The sequence below is a fragment of the Suricata suricatta genome, chromosome 13 (genome assembly GCF_006229205.1).
Source record: "Suricata suricatta isolate VVHF042 chromosome 13, meerkat_22Aug2017_6uvM2_HiC, whole genome shotgun sequence".
Lineage (NCBI taxonomy): Eukaryota > Metazoa > Chordata > Mammalia > Carnivora > Herpestidae > Suricata > Suricata suricatta.
The window spans coordinates 86,272-101,472 of NC_043712.1; the positions used below are offsets into that span (position 1 = coordinate 86,272).

At 41.1% G+C, this 15,201-nt stretch overlaps 1 protein-coding gene across 1 annotated transcript in view; it reads right to left on the minus strand.

Moving 5' to 3' along the window:
• The window catches only part of CACNA1B (calcium voltage-gated channel subunit alpha1 B), a gene marked incomplete at its 5' end in the record, with an annotated part of 197,213 nt that overhangs the window by 70,412 nt on the left and 111,600 nt on the right, over positions 1–15,201 (minus strand). The gene's annotated exons all lie outside the window — the stretch shown is intronic.

A 15,201-nucleotide genomic window follows, 5' to 3' on the forward strand; every position in this document is an offset into this window, starting at 1 on the left:
TGGAGCCAGTGCCTACTGGCATACCTCATGTTTACTTCTTACAAGACACATAAAAGCAGAGGTTGTTAAAGGCCAGCAAAAATGACAGTGGTTATCCCCAGGGCCTGTGCCACTAGTCATGCAGAAAATAGCTGGGCCGGAGAAAAAGTCCTCTCTACGTGTGGAAGAGCCCGGGCAGCAGCGGCTGCCAATCCACCAAACTCCCTGCTGATGGCAACATTACATAATCTTCTCAGAAAGCAATTTGGCAATAAAGTCCTAAAAAAAAAATCTATTTATTGATTTAATCTGTAAGACACGATCTTCCAATGAAATCAAGCATGCACACAATAGTCTGTATTAACAAAGGTGTTTGTGTTAAGTTCTTCTACAAAAACAAAAAATTGTAAAATGTACAGCCGTAGGAGAAAGACTATGTACACGAATCTTACTACGGATATTAAAAATGTCTACGAATAGTTTCCACGACAAAACTAACGAACGATATCACACGTTTTAAAAAAGGCCACATACTCGTATATCCCAGATGCACTCAACTCCAGAAGAAATAATGTGTATAGGAAGAGAAATAAGGCAGGCCCAATAGAGACTCAATGAAGAATTCTGCTGCTCGAAAGGGACAGAACAAAGATGCTAGACGTTGGATGGAAATACTCCTCCTGAAACAGATTTACAGCAACAACAAAAGGCATCACTTAAGTCAAAGCAGACCAGGAAAAAAAGAAAGGATCAAAATGAAACTGCTGCAGACTAAGTAAATTCATTGTTAGAAGCAAGTTATGAAAAAAAAAAATTGGCAGTAACAAAAGTTTGATCATGACACAGGACACTTTTCCACGCAAAACGGCCAGATAACAGAGCAAAGGATAAAGAAAGGAAGAAAACATTTGCAAAAAACAACCACGTGCTGCACAGCGTCCAAGTGCTCTATGCTTCCTAACTGCACTCACTGCATGTATTATCATCTCCGTTTTCTATCTTTTTTTTTTTAATTTATCTTTATCTAGAGAAAGAGTGAGAGAGAGCGTGAGCGAGAGCAGGGGAGGGGCAGAGAGAGAGAGAAAGAAAATCCGAAGGAGGCTCTGCGTTGCCGGCACAGAGCCCAGTGCAGGGCCCAAACCCACGACCGTGAGATCAGGACTCGAGCCGGAACCAAGAGCTGCGGGCCTCACCGACTGAGCAACCCAGGCGCCCCCATCATCTCCGTTTTCTGGATTACAAACTGAGACGTGATCTAGTAGGGACATGGCCTACCAAGGCCGGGGTGAGAACCCTGAGCCCTGGATCCCTACAAAGTAGGGAGCTACATGAGGGTTCATCCTGCACAGCTCCCCTCGAAGAGGACTAAAGCGAGTCCAGACTGGCGGTGCTTGGGCTTCTGGGAAAGCAAACGTAATGACAAAAGCACCCTCGTCTGGCCCCGCACATTGGGCAGCCCTTCTCAACTCGAAGAGAATTTAAACCCATGCTATAGAATTTCTCTCCTATACATTCAGAATGGTACCAGCTATATACCATCCTTGGAAGAACTGAAAAAGTAGTCAGTTGATTCATTTTATAGAAGGCTTCATTATCTCCCAAAACCCCAGGCAAGAAATGGTAGCTGAAGGTCAGTGGTATATGAACTCTAAATAAAAATACCGCCAAACGAGGAGCCCTGGGGGGCTCAGACGGTTAAGCTTCCGACACCTGATTTCAGCTCAGGTCATGATCTCACGGGTTTGTGAGTTCGAGCCCCATGTCAGGCTCTTTGCTCACAGACATCCCAGAGCCGGCTTGGGATTATCTGTCTCCCTTTCTCTCTGCCTCTCCCCTATTTGTGCTCATTTGCTCGCTCGCGCTCTCTCTCTCTCTCTCTCTCTCTCTCTCTCTCTGTTCCTCCCCCACTTGTGCTCTCTCACACTCTCTCTCAAAATAAACAAAAAATACCACCAAACATACAAGGAAGCAAGACCACCATGGATGAAAGACAGCAGAAACAACAGATTTAAACCCTCCCTAGAATACAGACACAAGAATATTCTTAGATATTTTATTTATTTACTTTATTTTAGGGAGAGAGGGGGGGATGCAAGTAAGCAAAGGACACACAGAGAGGGACAGAGAGTCCCATGAGGGACCGTGAGAGGGAGGGAAAGAGAAGCTGGGCTCACTGGAAGCCGGGCTTGAGCTCACCTAACACGAGGCTTGTGCTCACCCCACGTGGGGCTCAAACTCATGAACCACAAGATCGTGACCTCTGCCGAAGTCAGATGCTTAACTGACTGAGGCACCCAGGTGGCCCCAGATACAAGAATTTAAAAATGACTTTTAGATGAGAAATATAAAATAGTTAAATATAAGTATGTAAAGAAATAAAAAAATGAATCTTAAATGAACAAACTATAAAAGTCTATAAAATTGGTCCAGCATTTCATGATCTGTGACAGAGAAATGTAAATAGACTCGTCCTTCCACCAAAAATGACTATAAAAGCAGGACTAAATACATCATGTTACTGTTTCAAGGCATTGGGAACCAATTAATGTGGCCAGAAGCCAGGAAGCTACAATCCTTGGGAGAAGGAAAGCACAAAGGTGACCCCATGGTCCCCCCCCCAGCTCTCCCCCTAAGGCCATTTTCCTATTTGTAGTGCAAGAAAATAGAACCCAAGCAGAAAGCAACACTCTTACAATGGAGAAAGAGGAAAAGACTAAAGTAACAGAATAACAAAGTGTCTGGGAACGAGGGGCAAAATCCCAGAGTGAAGCGCAGAGGAGAAGGGAGTCCCTCCATCAGCCCCAATTACTTACCCCTCCTTCACTCCTGCACGTGTGCAAAATGAGGCTGCTCTGCATTAGAAGCAAATGCCCACAAGGAAGCTCAAAGGAGAGAGGAGGATGGAAGGTTTGATACTGGGGGTCAATGCCAACAGAGATTGAACTTTGTTATTACTTTTTATTAGAAATGTTCTTGTTTCTGTTAGTGTTCTAGTTTCAGAGTCGCACAGATCTTGAATCATTGCCCTTTACCTTATCTTTTCTCTAAGGCCTATTCTTTTCAGTGCATGATATTGTCAGGAATGAATATATCATGTTGTAGCAAGAATGTCTATAATTAAGGAGGACAGATAATGATATTAATCACAGACACAAGAAATAATAAGTGTTGGGGAGGACGTAGAAAGAAACCCATGTGCACTGTTGCTGAGAATACAAGTTGGTATAGTCACTATGGAAAACAGTATGGAGATTCCTCAAGAAATTAAAACAGAATTACCATGTGACCCAGGGATTCTACTACTGGGTATTTACCCAAAGAATATGAAAATACCAATCAAAAAGATATGTGCACCACTATGTTTATTGCAGCATTCTTCATAATAGCCAAAAAATGGAAGCAGCCCAAGTGTCCATTGATAGATGAATGGATACACAAGATGTGGCGCATATACAATGGAAGATTACTCAGCACTCAGCGTGCTTGGACGGCTCAGTGGGTTCACCGCCTGACTCCTGGTTGCAGCTGAGGTTATGATCTCATGCGTTTGTGAAACAGAACCCCGCCTCGGGCTCTGTGCTGATGGAAAAGAGCCTGCTTGGGATTCCCTCCCACCCTTCCTCTTCCCCTCGCTCCCTCAAAACAAATAAATAAACCTAAAAAAGTTAAATAAAATAAAAAGCAGCATGAATTCATCCACACAGTATTATGCTAAGCAAAACAATTCAGTAGAGAAAGACAAATACCAAATGATTTCACTCATATCCGGAACTTAAGAAATAAAACGTTCAAGAGGCACCTGGGTGGCTCAGTCAGTCAAGTATCTGACTTCGGCTCCGGTCATGATCTCACAGTCAGTCTGTGGGTTCAAGCCCCGCATCAAGCTCTGTGCTGACAGCTTCACAGCCAGGCGCCTGCTTCAGGCTCTGTGCTCCCTCTCTCTGCCCCTCCCCCAGTCACACTCTGTCTCTTTTTGTCCCTCAAAAATAAATAAACATTTTTTTTTAAAAAGCATTCAAACAAACAAAATAAAAAGAGGAAAACAACAACAAAAAGACTCTTATTTATAGAGAAAAAAACGATGTTTGCTAAAGGGAGGTAGGTAGGTGAGGATGGGTGAAGTCGGTGAAGGCGATCAGAGTGCAGTCCCCACGATCAACACAGGGTGACATCCAGGACAGCTGACCCCTGTGCGGTGCCGCTGGAGCCGGCAGAACACTGAGTGTTAATTACCCTTCAGTGAAAACGGAAAGAAAATGATATACAGGAAGGTCTGAGATGCAAGATAAAAAAGAAAGCCAAGAAACTGACAAACCTAAATAAACATGATCTCTAGAAGTCAAAAGAATAATATCTACCTTGTAAGATGAGAAACAGACCTGAAATGTCCTAAGGACAACAATAACAAGGAAGTTGGGAGAAATCTGATTACAGCTGCTGCTCCTGGGTCTCGGCATTGCTCAGAAGGGAACTTAGAGTAAAAGTAACTGTAGACTCTGTTATGTATGCACAATAGCATTACTAGAATAATCACTAGGGGAATAAAAACAGAAATAGAGTTCATAGCTTTAAACTAGTAGAGGGAAAAAGGTGATACGTAAGTCAAAAACAACCAGTTACTTAATATTTCCAAAAGAAAGAAGAAAAAAATTTGAGTTACAAACGCTAAAAGAATACATGGTAAGGGCGCCTGGGTGGCTCAGTCGGTTGAGTGACCGACTTTGGCTCAGGTCATGATCTTGCAGTTTGTGGGTTCAGGCCCCATGTCAGGCTCTGTGCTGACAGCTTGCTCTGAGCCTGAAACTTGCTTCGGATTCTGTGTCTCCTCTCTCTGCCCCTACTCCGTTCAGGCTCTGGCTCTGTCTGTCAATAATAAATAAATGTAAAAACATAAAAATAAAAGAATACATTATATATTCTTCTCTTTAAAAAAGAAAGAAAGTACAACACCCAATCATGATAAAAAGAATGCTCAACAAAGTAGGCTTAGAGCGAACACACCTCAATACAATAAAGGCCACGTTTTCACCTGAGGGGCTCAGTCGGTTAAGCATCTGACTTCAACTCAGGTTGTGATCTCACAGTTTGTGAGTTTGAGCCCTGCGTTGGGCTCTGTGGTGACAGCTCAGAGCCTGGAGCCTGCTTCAGATTCTGTGTCTCCCTCCCTGCCCCTCCCCTGCTCTCTCACTCTCTTTCTCAAAAATAAATAAACATAAAAAAAATAAAGTCCATGTATGAAAAACCCGCAGCTAACTTCACACCCTATGGTAAAAAACTGAGAGCTATTCCCTTAAGATCAGGAACAAGACAATGGTGTCCACTTTCACCACTTTTATTCAACATAGTACTAGAAGTCCCAGCCAAGGCAACCAGACATGAAAAAATAAAAAGTATCCAAATTGGTAAGTAAGACATTTAATTTTCACTTTTTGCAGATGACCTGATATTTTATATAGAAAACCCTAAAAACCCTCATAAAAACTATTAGAACTGATAAATTAATTCAGTAAAGTTGCAGAATACAAAATCCATATACAGAAATCTGTTGCATTTTATTTATTTTTATTTTATTTTTATAGTATTTATTTATTTTTGAGAAAAAGAGATACAAAATGTGATCAGGGGAGGGACAGAGAGAGAGAAAGACACAGAATCTGAAGCAGGCTCCAGGCTCTGAGCACAGAGCCCAATTCGGGGCTCAAACTCACAAGCCATGAGCTCATAACCTGAGCCAAAGTCAGATACCTAACCGAATGAGCCACCCAGGCACCCCTGAAATATGTTGCATTTTTATGAACTAATAATGAAAATCAGAAAGAGATATTAAGAAAAAAATTCCATTTACAATTACCAAAAAATAATGATATACCAGCGTGCCTGGGTGGCTCAGTTGGTTAAATATCTGACTTCGACTCCGGTCATGATCTCGTGGTTTGTGAGTTTGAGCCCCGCGTCAGGCTCTGTGCCGACAGCTCAGAGCCTGGAGCCTGCTTCAGATTCTGTATCTCCCTCTCTCTGCCCCTCCCCAACTCATACTCAGTCTCTGCCTCTCAAAAATAAGTGAAACCATTAAAAAAATAAGAAGAAGATACCTAGGAATAAACTTTAACCAAGAACGTGAAAGACCTGTAGTCTGAAAACTATAAAACACTGATGACAGAAATTGAGGATGACACAAACAAATGGAAAGATATTCCATGCTCACGGACTGGGAAAACAAATACAGTTAAAAGGTCTACATTGCCGCAAGCAATCTACAGATTTAATGCAATTTCTATCAACATACCAATTGTATTTTTCACAGAACTAGAACCAACAATCCTAAAAATTGTGTGGAACAAAAAGAGACCTTGAATAGCCAAAGCAATCTTAGAAAAGAAGAACCAAACAGGAGGTATCCCAATCCCAGATTTCAAGATACACTACAAAGCTGTAGTAGTCAATATAGTATGGTGCTGGCACAAAACCAGACACAGAGATCAACAGAACAAAACAGAAAATCACAAATAAACCCATGTCTGTATGGTCAATTGATCTACGACAGAGGAGGCAAGAACATGCAATGGGAAAAAGGTAGTCTCTTCAATAACTGGTGTTGGGAAAACTGGAAAGCAAAAGACTGAATGAAACTGGACCACTTTCTTATACCATATACAAAAATAAACTCAAAATGAATTAAAGACCTAAATGTGAGGCCTGAAACCATACAAATCCTAGAAGAGAGCATAGACAGTAATTTTTGTGACAGACTATAGCAACATTCTTCTACATATTTCTTCTCAGGCAAGGGAAACAATAGCAAAATTAAACTTTTGGGACAACATCACAATAAAAAGCTTCTAAACAGTGAAGGAAACAATCAATAAAACAAAATGACAACCTACTGAGTGGGAGAAGATATTTGCAAATGACATATCCAATAAAGTGTTAGTACCCAAAATATATAAAGAACTTATACAGCTCAACACCAAAAAAACCCCAAATGATCCAATTAAAAAACAGGCAAAACACATGAAGATTTCCACAGAACAAAGACACATAGATGGCTAACAGACACATGAAAAGATGATCAACATCACTGATCATCAGGTTAATGGAAATCAAAACCATGATGAGGTATCATTTCACACTTGTCAGAAGAGCTAAAATCAAAAACACAAGAAACAAGTGTTGGAGAGGATGCAGAAAGAAACCTTTAAGGACTGTTGGTAGGAATGCAAACTATGGAAACAGTATGGAGATGGTTCAAAAAGTTAAAAATAGAATTACCACATGACCCAGTAATTCCACTATGGGGTATTTATCCAAAAAATGTGAAAACATTAATTCAAAAAGATATATGCACCCTGATGTTTACTGCAGCATTATTTACAAGACCCAAAATATGGAAGCAGCTCAAGTGTCTATCTGTAGATGAATAAATACAGAAGATGTGTTATTGGGGCGCCTAGGTGGCTCAGTCAGTTAAGCATCCAACTTTGGCTCAAGTCATGACCTCATGGTTCATGAGTTCAAGCCCTGCATTGGGCTCACTGCTATCAGTGCAGAGCCTGCTTCAGATCCTCTGTATCCATCTCTTTCTGCTCCTCCCCCATTTGCATAGGCTCTCTCTCTCTCAAAAATAAATATTTAAAAAAGAGATGGCATTTATATACAACAGAATATTATTCAGCCATAAAAACAATGAAATCAGGCCATTTGCAACAACAGAAATGGATCTAGCAAATATAATGCTAAGTGAAATAAGTCAGAGGAAAACAAATATCATATGATTTCACTCATACATGGAATTGAAGAAACAAAACAAATGAGCAAAGAAAAAAGGAGACAACCCAAAAAAACAGATTCTTCATCATAGAGAGCAAACTGGGGGTCACCAGAGGGGAGGTGGGTGAAATAGGGAGAGGGGATGAAGAGCCCACTTATCATGATGGGTGCTGTGCAGAATTGCTGCATTGCCTTCTTCTTTACCTGCAGCTAATATAACACTGCACATTAATTGTACTAGAACTTAAATAGCTAATTAATCAAAAATTTTAGAAGGTTAAAAAAATCCTGGAAAAGCTGGAAGCAATAAAATCCTAGTAGCAACAACCACATTGCTAAATAAATACCATTTCTCATCAAAGGAATGACGCATATCAGATCAGGTTCTAAAGAAGCCGACCATGAGATGAGGTTCCATGTGAAGTGATGGATTACTCCCAGAATAAACTGGAAGAAAGTGAAAAAAACAGAACAGGAAAGAGAAAACAGCCAAGCCAGAGTGCAGTTTCAGATAAAACCCTGCAATGGCAGGGTCAGGATGCTCCCACAAGGACTCTGAGGTCTAAGTTAGCCCTCGAAGTGGTCCAACCTGCAGCCACAGGACTGAGCTTTCACACGCTTGGCACCCTTCCTTCATGGCTCTGGCCACCTGGGAGATGTAAACTATCCTGTTTGTCCACTTCCTGTCCTCTTCCCACAGTGGTCACAGGCAGTCCTCCAAGAGGAGCTTAAGGCGAAGAGGAAAGAAATGTGTAGGAATACCCAGTGTCCGGTACACAGGTTTTCTTGGACAGATGGCTGACTCAGTGTCTGTGGCACAAAAGGTACATCATAACTCTGGAACATGTTGTCATAGATGAAAACCAGAAAGCTACCAAGACAAGTACAGGCATGTGAGGTCCACAAAACTCAACCTTAACAGGCTCCCAATGGCCAAAGTTGGTACAATCTGAGCATCAAAAGTAATAGTGAGTTCAAAGACTAAACCACGGGGGTACCTGAGTGGCTCAGTCAGTTAAGCGTCTGACTTCAGCTCCAGTCATGATCTTGCAGTTGGTGGGTTTGGGCCCTGCATCAGGCTCTGTGCTGACAGCTCAGAGCCTGGAGCCTGTCTTCAGATTCTGTGTCTCCCTCTCTCTCTGATCCTCCCCTGCTCACACTCTCTCTGTCTCTCAAAAATAAATAAATAAATAAATAAATAAGCCTAAAGCACATCAACCACATTAAAATTAAAAAAAACTCATGATGATAATTCTCATAAATTCCTCGTTGCTCATATTCAGAGTTTCTGGGCACCAACTTACTATTTCAAAGACCCATACATGGACACCTGGGTAGCTCAGTTAGTTCAGTGACTCTTGATGTTGGCTTAGGTCAGGATCTCCACTCAGCATGGAGCCTGCTTAAGAATCTCTCTCTCTCTCTCTCTCTCTCTCTCTCTCTCTCTCTCTCTCTCTCTGCCACTTGCACTCGCATACTCTCTCTCTCTAAAAAAATAAATACATGAAAAAAGTAAATAAAGACCCACGGGGCACCCAGGTAGCTCAATCAGTTAAGTAACCAACTCTTGATTTCAGCTCTAGTGGTGCTATCACAGTTTTGTGAGGACAAGCCCCATGTTGAGCTCTGCACACTGACCACATGGAGCCTGCTTGGGATTCTCCCTCTACCACCTACCTCTGACCCTCCCTCATTCATGCTCGCTCTCTTTAAGTAAATAAACTTAAAAAAATAAAGGCCTGCACATAAAGGGACAGAATTAAGCATGTATGTTGCTTAATACAAACTGTATTTCAAATAATTGATCCGCTTTTCCTCATGGAAAACATCAAAATACTAACTTCATAAAGAATGACAGAAGCATAAATTCATCATTTTGTGACACCTGATGACATCACAGACCTAGATAACAGACATCAGTGTCTACTAAACTCTTTAGGCGAAAGGCTGGTGGAGAACCTTATGGTGGATCGATCAGGCCAAAACCACTGACGAATCTAAGTATCAGAAGGAAAACACTATGACTCTAGACACTATGCATTCCCCTGATGTGATGCAACAGGAAGCGTACACCACCACCTACGAAGCCTCCGCAAAGAGTTTAATTTGATTCCAATCAAGTCTCTAGATCTGTAGTTTATGAACAAGGGCAAATTAACATCCTAGGGACATTTGGCAACGTGTCTGTAGACATGTTTTGGTTATCAAAACCACAGAGTGCTTCTGGCATCTGGAGGGTAAAGGCCAGGGATGCTGCTGAGCAAGCTGAAGACACAGGACTGCCGCCAACACCAGGCATGGCTCAGAAGAAGCTTTCGATCTCATTTCCAGTTAACAGGAGATACCGAGGACAGAGGGATGGGCTAAATGACACCATGATGCAATCAATCAGATCGAGAATGTGGGAGATTCTAGGGGACGAATGATGTGATTTCCTCAACAAACAAACACTACGTACAGAACAAGAGGGGAAAATTGTTATAGGGTAAAAGAACCATGCACAGATCAAGCAAAGTCAGATGAGTAAACTTTATTTGGATCCTAATTCTAACAAATCAATTGTGAAAAGTTATTTTTGAGACAATTGGTAAAATTTAAACTTAGGATAGGTATTAAATAATATGAAATTATTGTCAATATTGCTAGGCATAATAATGCTTTGTGGTTGTTAAATCTTAATTGTTAGAGATGCTTACAGAGTTATACCTACAATAATGTACCAAAAGCACAGCAAAAAAAAAAGGAGACATACAATGTGAAACAAGAATATCAAATGTGGATAATTGCTTAAGGGTGGATGATAGAATATGAGGGTGCATTATACTTGTATCTCTACTTTCAAAGTTTCTATTTTCTTACAAAAACTTTTTTTCTGTATGCAGCCTGGAGAGAAGGCAGCCGCATGAAGGAGCGACGCGGGGGGTGGCCGGGTCTCCGCAGGAGCAGCCGGAGTGGGGCAGAGCGCCGCACTCTGCAGAGAGAAGAACTAGCCGGCGGTCCATACAAAGCAAAACTACTTTTTACAATGCTAAAATAAAGATTTCTTTCAAGCACATTGAGAGAAATTACAACCATCAAACCCCACTAAAAGAAATCAGAATAGATGTGCTTCAAGCACAGGGGGGGAAAAGGCAAATGAATGATCAAAAATACGAAAATTGATGAAACATGAAAAGGTATAATGAGATCAACAGTAAAAAAAAAAAAAAGAAAATAAAAATAAACCAAAAAATCACAAAAAGAGGCTTCTGCCATTTCTAAATTCAAAACTACACTTAAAAATATCTCGTAGGTCAAATAAGAAATTATGATGAAACTTAGGAAAAGATTTAGATGAAAACTATGGTGTTTCAAAATGTGTAAGGTATAACTAAAACGCTGCTTAGAATAAAGGTTAAAGCCTTAAACATATTAGCAAAGTAGAAGAGCTTAAATGTCAGAAACTTAGTCTCCAACTAATAACTGGAAAGAAGAATTTTATGATAAAGATGAAGAAAGTAGAAGGAAAAAATAAGATTATAGAACAGAAATCAACAAAACAGAAAACAAAGATATAGTGGAAAAGATCAAGAAAGCCAGAAATTGAGATTCTGATACTCTATTTAACTTGACAAACTTTTAGGGGTAAAAAAGGTTTGTCGACAAAAGGAGAAAAGTGGAGAGGAGAGGAGAGGGGAGGGGAGGGGAGGGGAGGGGAGGGGAGGGGAGAGGAGAGGAGAGGAGAGGAGAGGAGAGGAGAGGAAAAAGGAAAGGAAAGGAAGGGAAAGGAAGGGAAAGGAAAGGAAAAAGGAAAGGAAAGGAAGGGAAAGGAAAGGAAAGGAAGGGAAAGGAAAGGAAAGGAAGGGAAAGGAGGAAGGGAGGAAGAAAGGAAGGAAGGGAAGAAGAAAATTAGAAACCTAACAGTGGCCACAACTACAAATCTAGCAGAAACTAGGAAGATAAGAGGCTGGTTCCCATAGATAATGGCGTCGCCCACACTCAGGTTTTCCCCACATCCTCTATGAACTACAGGGCCAACAAGGAAAGGTAATAAATACTTACCATACTTACAGCATACAGGAAATAAGAAAAGCTTTAAATTACACGTAGGTGAGGAAACGAACCCTGAAACCTACGAGCAGGGATTGTGCGGAAGAGGCAAAGGACAGCAGGATGGAGGTGACAGTGGGACACACGGACACATCAACCAGCGTTCCTCCAAAGAAGACAGGGCTCCACCCTGATCAGAGGAAGACTGAGGTCAGAGACCTACTCCTGGGGACTCCCAGGACCTACACAGGACGAGCAGCAGTGAACTCAAGACACTACTTCTGGAAGGAAAAGGCCTCCCTGTGATGTGGGAAACAAAGGCAGAAGGCAACGTAGACAAAACAAATTTTCCTTATAACTTGCAGCCCATTGACAAATGCTTGAGGCAGATAGAGTAATAGCTTTCCTCCAGGAACTCCCTACCGTCTTCATGTTAATGATTTGCTAGAGGACAAAACAACTTTAGCTTGAAAATAGCCAGACTTCCAGATCCTGTGAGTCCTCTTTAGTATATGAAAGTCTCTTTGGAATCTTACACCTGTCTTTACCTCCCCCAACTCCACAGGACAGAAACAGTCACTCTTCACAACCCTAGTGCAGCTCTTTCTGCCCACGGGTCCTGTACCCATGCTTTAATAAAATCACCTTTTTGCACCAAAGACATCTCAAGAATCATTTCTTGGCTGTCAGCTCCAAACTCCAACACTTCAAACAGTACCACTTAGAAGGGAGCAGCACACTTCAGTGGCTTTGTGATGGAGGAAAAGAAAAAACAAGCGGCCCAGGTTCCTCCAGAGATGGTATATTACCGCCAAATCAGAACTAGATAGCACTCCCCACAAAGCACCACTGCGCACAGAGACTGGATTTCATTGTCCTAACAGAAGAGGGTACTTTTCAATCCGAAAACAAGTAAGCTGCTCAAGCTCCTCCCTCTTCTCCACAAGATCACTGGTAATTACTGATCCAGGAAAATTCAACACACACACACTTCCTCATTATCAGAAAATGGAACCCAACAGTCATACAGAGCTTCTACCGTAAGAAAAAAGAAAGGAAGGATGAAACGTTTCATGTAATATAAAATAATCCACAAAACTCAACTGCAAAGCAGAGGAAAACTATGACACAACTTTCCAACATGAATTAAATACAATTAAACCAGCAAATGAACAATAATGTAAATCACCACAAATAAGATTAAAAGCTCAAAATAAAAATGTACGGAAAACCTGAAATGAGAGATGAGAGTTGACCAAACTCAGGAGAGAAACTGAAAAAGAAATCATCTGAGAAAGGAAGTGAAAGAGAAATACAAGACTGTCTCAGAAATCACAAAAAGCCCAAAGGAAAAGAGACATGACTAAAATTATAGTAAGACCAAAAAAAAAAAAAACAAAAACCCAAAAGAACAAGAAAAAGGGACAGAGGTCAAATAAGCCAAGAGAAAGAGTATGATCCAGGGAATGAGTTTTCTTTTTTTTTTTTTCCATAATATTTTATTGTCAAATTGTTTTCCATACAACACCCAGTGCCAGGGAATGAGTTTTCAAAAGGATCAGAGAGAAAAGTGATACAGAAGACAAAGTAGATCAACATTTGAATAATTGAAATGTCCAAAAGAACAAAAATAAAACAATGTAAAAGAACCAACATTGAAGATAGTGATCCCAGAATGTTTTCCTGAAATGAAGTAACACCTATTGATTGATTTTTGACAAAAGGGCCAAAGTAATTCAATAGAAAAAGGATAACCTTTTCAATGAATGGCAATAGAACAAATGCATATCCTTGCAGGGTAGGGGTGGGTAGGGGGAAGGGGGGTGGGGGGATAAATAGAACTTCTACCCTCAACTCACTCCATATATAAAGATTAACCCAAGACTCAACTCTTGTTAAGATGGCATAGAAGTGCTTTCCCCCATCCGTCCCACTAGCACAACTAAAACCCCTAGAAGGTATAAGGCAAATACAGGAGGATTCTGGGAGGCAGAGAGAAGCTGAATTGGTGAGGGACCTTGGTGCCTTAAGATCAACACAGCAGTATGTTTTTCTTTTCTGGGTTTTCCTCTATGCCTCATAAAACCTGGTCCAGGAGAAACAGCAACCCAGAAATGCCAACAGGCATTGATTCTAAAAGCCTCCCCAAAAGTTAGCTTCCCCTAATGACAGGACCAGGAAAGGTGCAGCCTAGGAAGACAGGAAACTTCTAGACGATAACCAGTCTACTATAGCCAAACACCCCAGAAAAAAAAACTACAGTCCTATCTCAGCTCATAGGAGCAGAAACCAAGGGGAGCACAGACTTGTGCCCTCACTAGACTTGTAATGAGATACAACCCCTGCCGGGGTGGGGTCAGAGAGAGCCAGGTAGGGAGTAGGAGCTGTCATCTCACCCTGTGGGCTCGCAAGACCCCAGCTCATGTTGGGTCAGTAAAGAGTACATGGGTAGCCTGGACTACCATTCCTACCCAGAAGTAAGGGCGTGTCCCTTCCTTTTACTTGCCAGAATGAGTCCTAGAAGAAAGCCAGGATTTTACCACCACCCAGAGGTAATGGAGTCCACCCCTGTTGTGTCAGTGGAGGTTACATGAGGAGTAGTAATAAGGCACTCCCACCTCTCTCACACAGGATGAGATGGCACCCTGGGTGCCAACTGAGGTCAAATGAAGTCCTTTCACCCCCCGTCTGTCAGTCATGAGGCAGTTCACTCACCCTCCCCCTGCTGGAGGGGTGTCACAATAGACCAGCTAAAACAAAAGGTTTAAATAAAACTTGGAGGTTTATAACATAGTATTAAAATGTTGAGGTTTCAATTTAAAAAAATCACTTGTAAAATAAATAAATAATCACTTGTCACACTAAGAATCAGGAAAATGTCAATTTGACTGAGAAAAGACAATCAATAGACACCAGGATGATACAGATGATAGAATTATCTGAAAATGATTTTAAAGCACCCATCATAAAAATGCTTCAGTAGACAACTAAAAGCACACTTGAAACAAATGAAAAAATAAAGAATCTCAGCAAAGAAATAGAAAATATAAAGAATTAAATATAAATTTTGAACTGAAAAATACAATAACCGAAATAAAAAACTCAGTAGATGGGCTCAACAGCAGAATGGAAGGCACAGAGGAAAGAATCAGTGAACTGGAAGACAGAACAATAGAAATTACCCATTCTGAACAACAGAGAGAAAATAGACCGAAAAAAGTAACAGAGCTTCAGGGACCTCTGGGACTAGGACAAAAGCTCTGCCATTCATGGCAACAGAGCCCTGGAAAGAAAAGAGAAAGAGGGCAGAGCTAAAGTATTCAAAGACAGAATGGATGAAAAAATTTCCAAATTTGGCAAAAAGACACAAACCTACAAATTCAAGAAGCTGAGCAAATCCCAAACACAGTAAACCTAAACAAACCC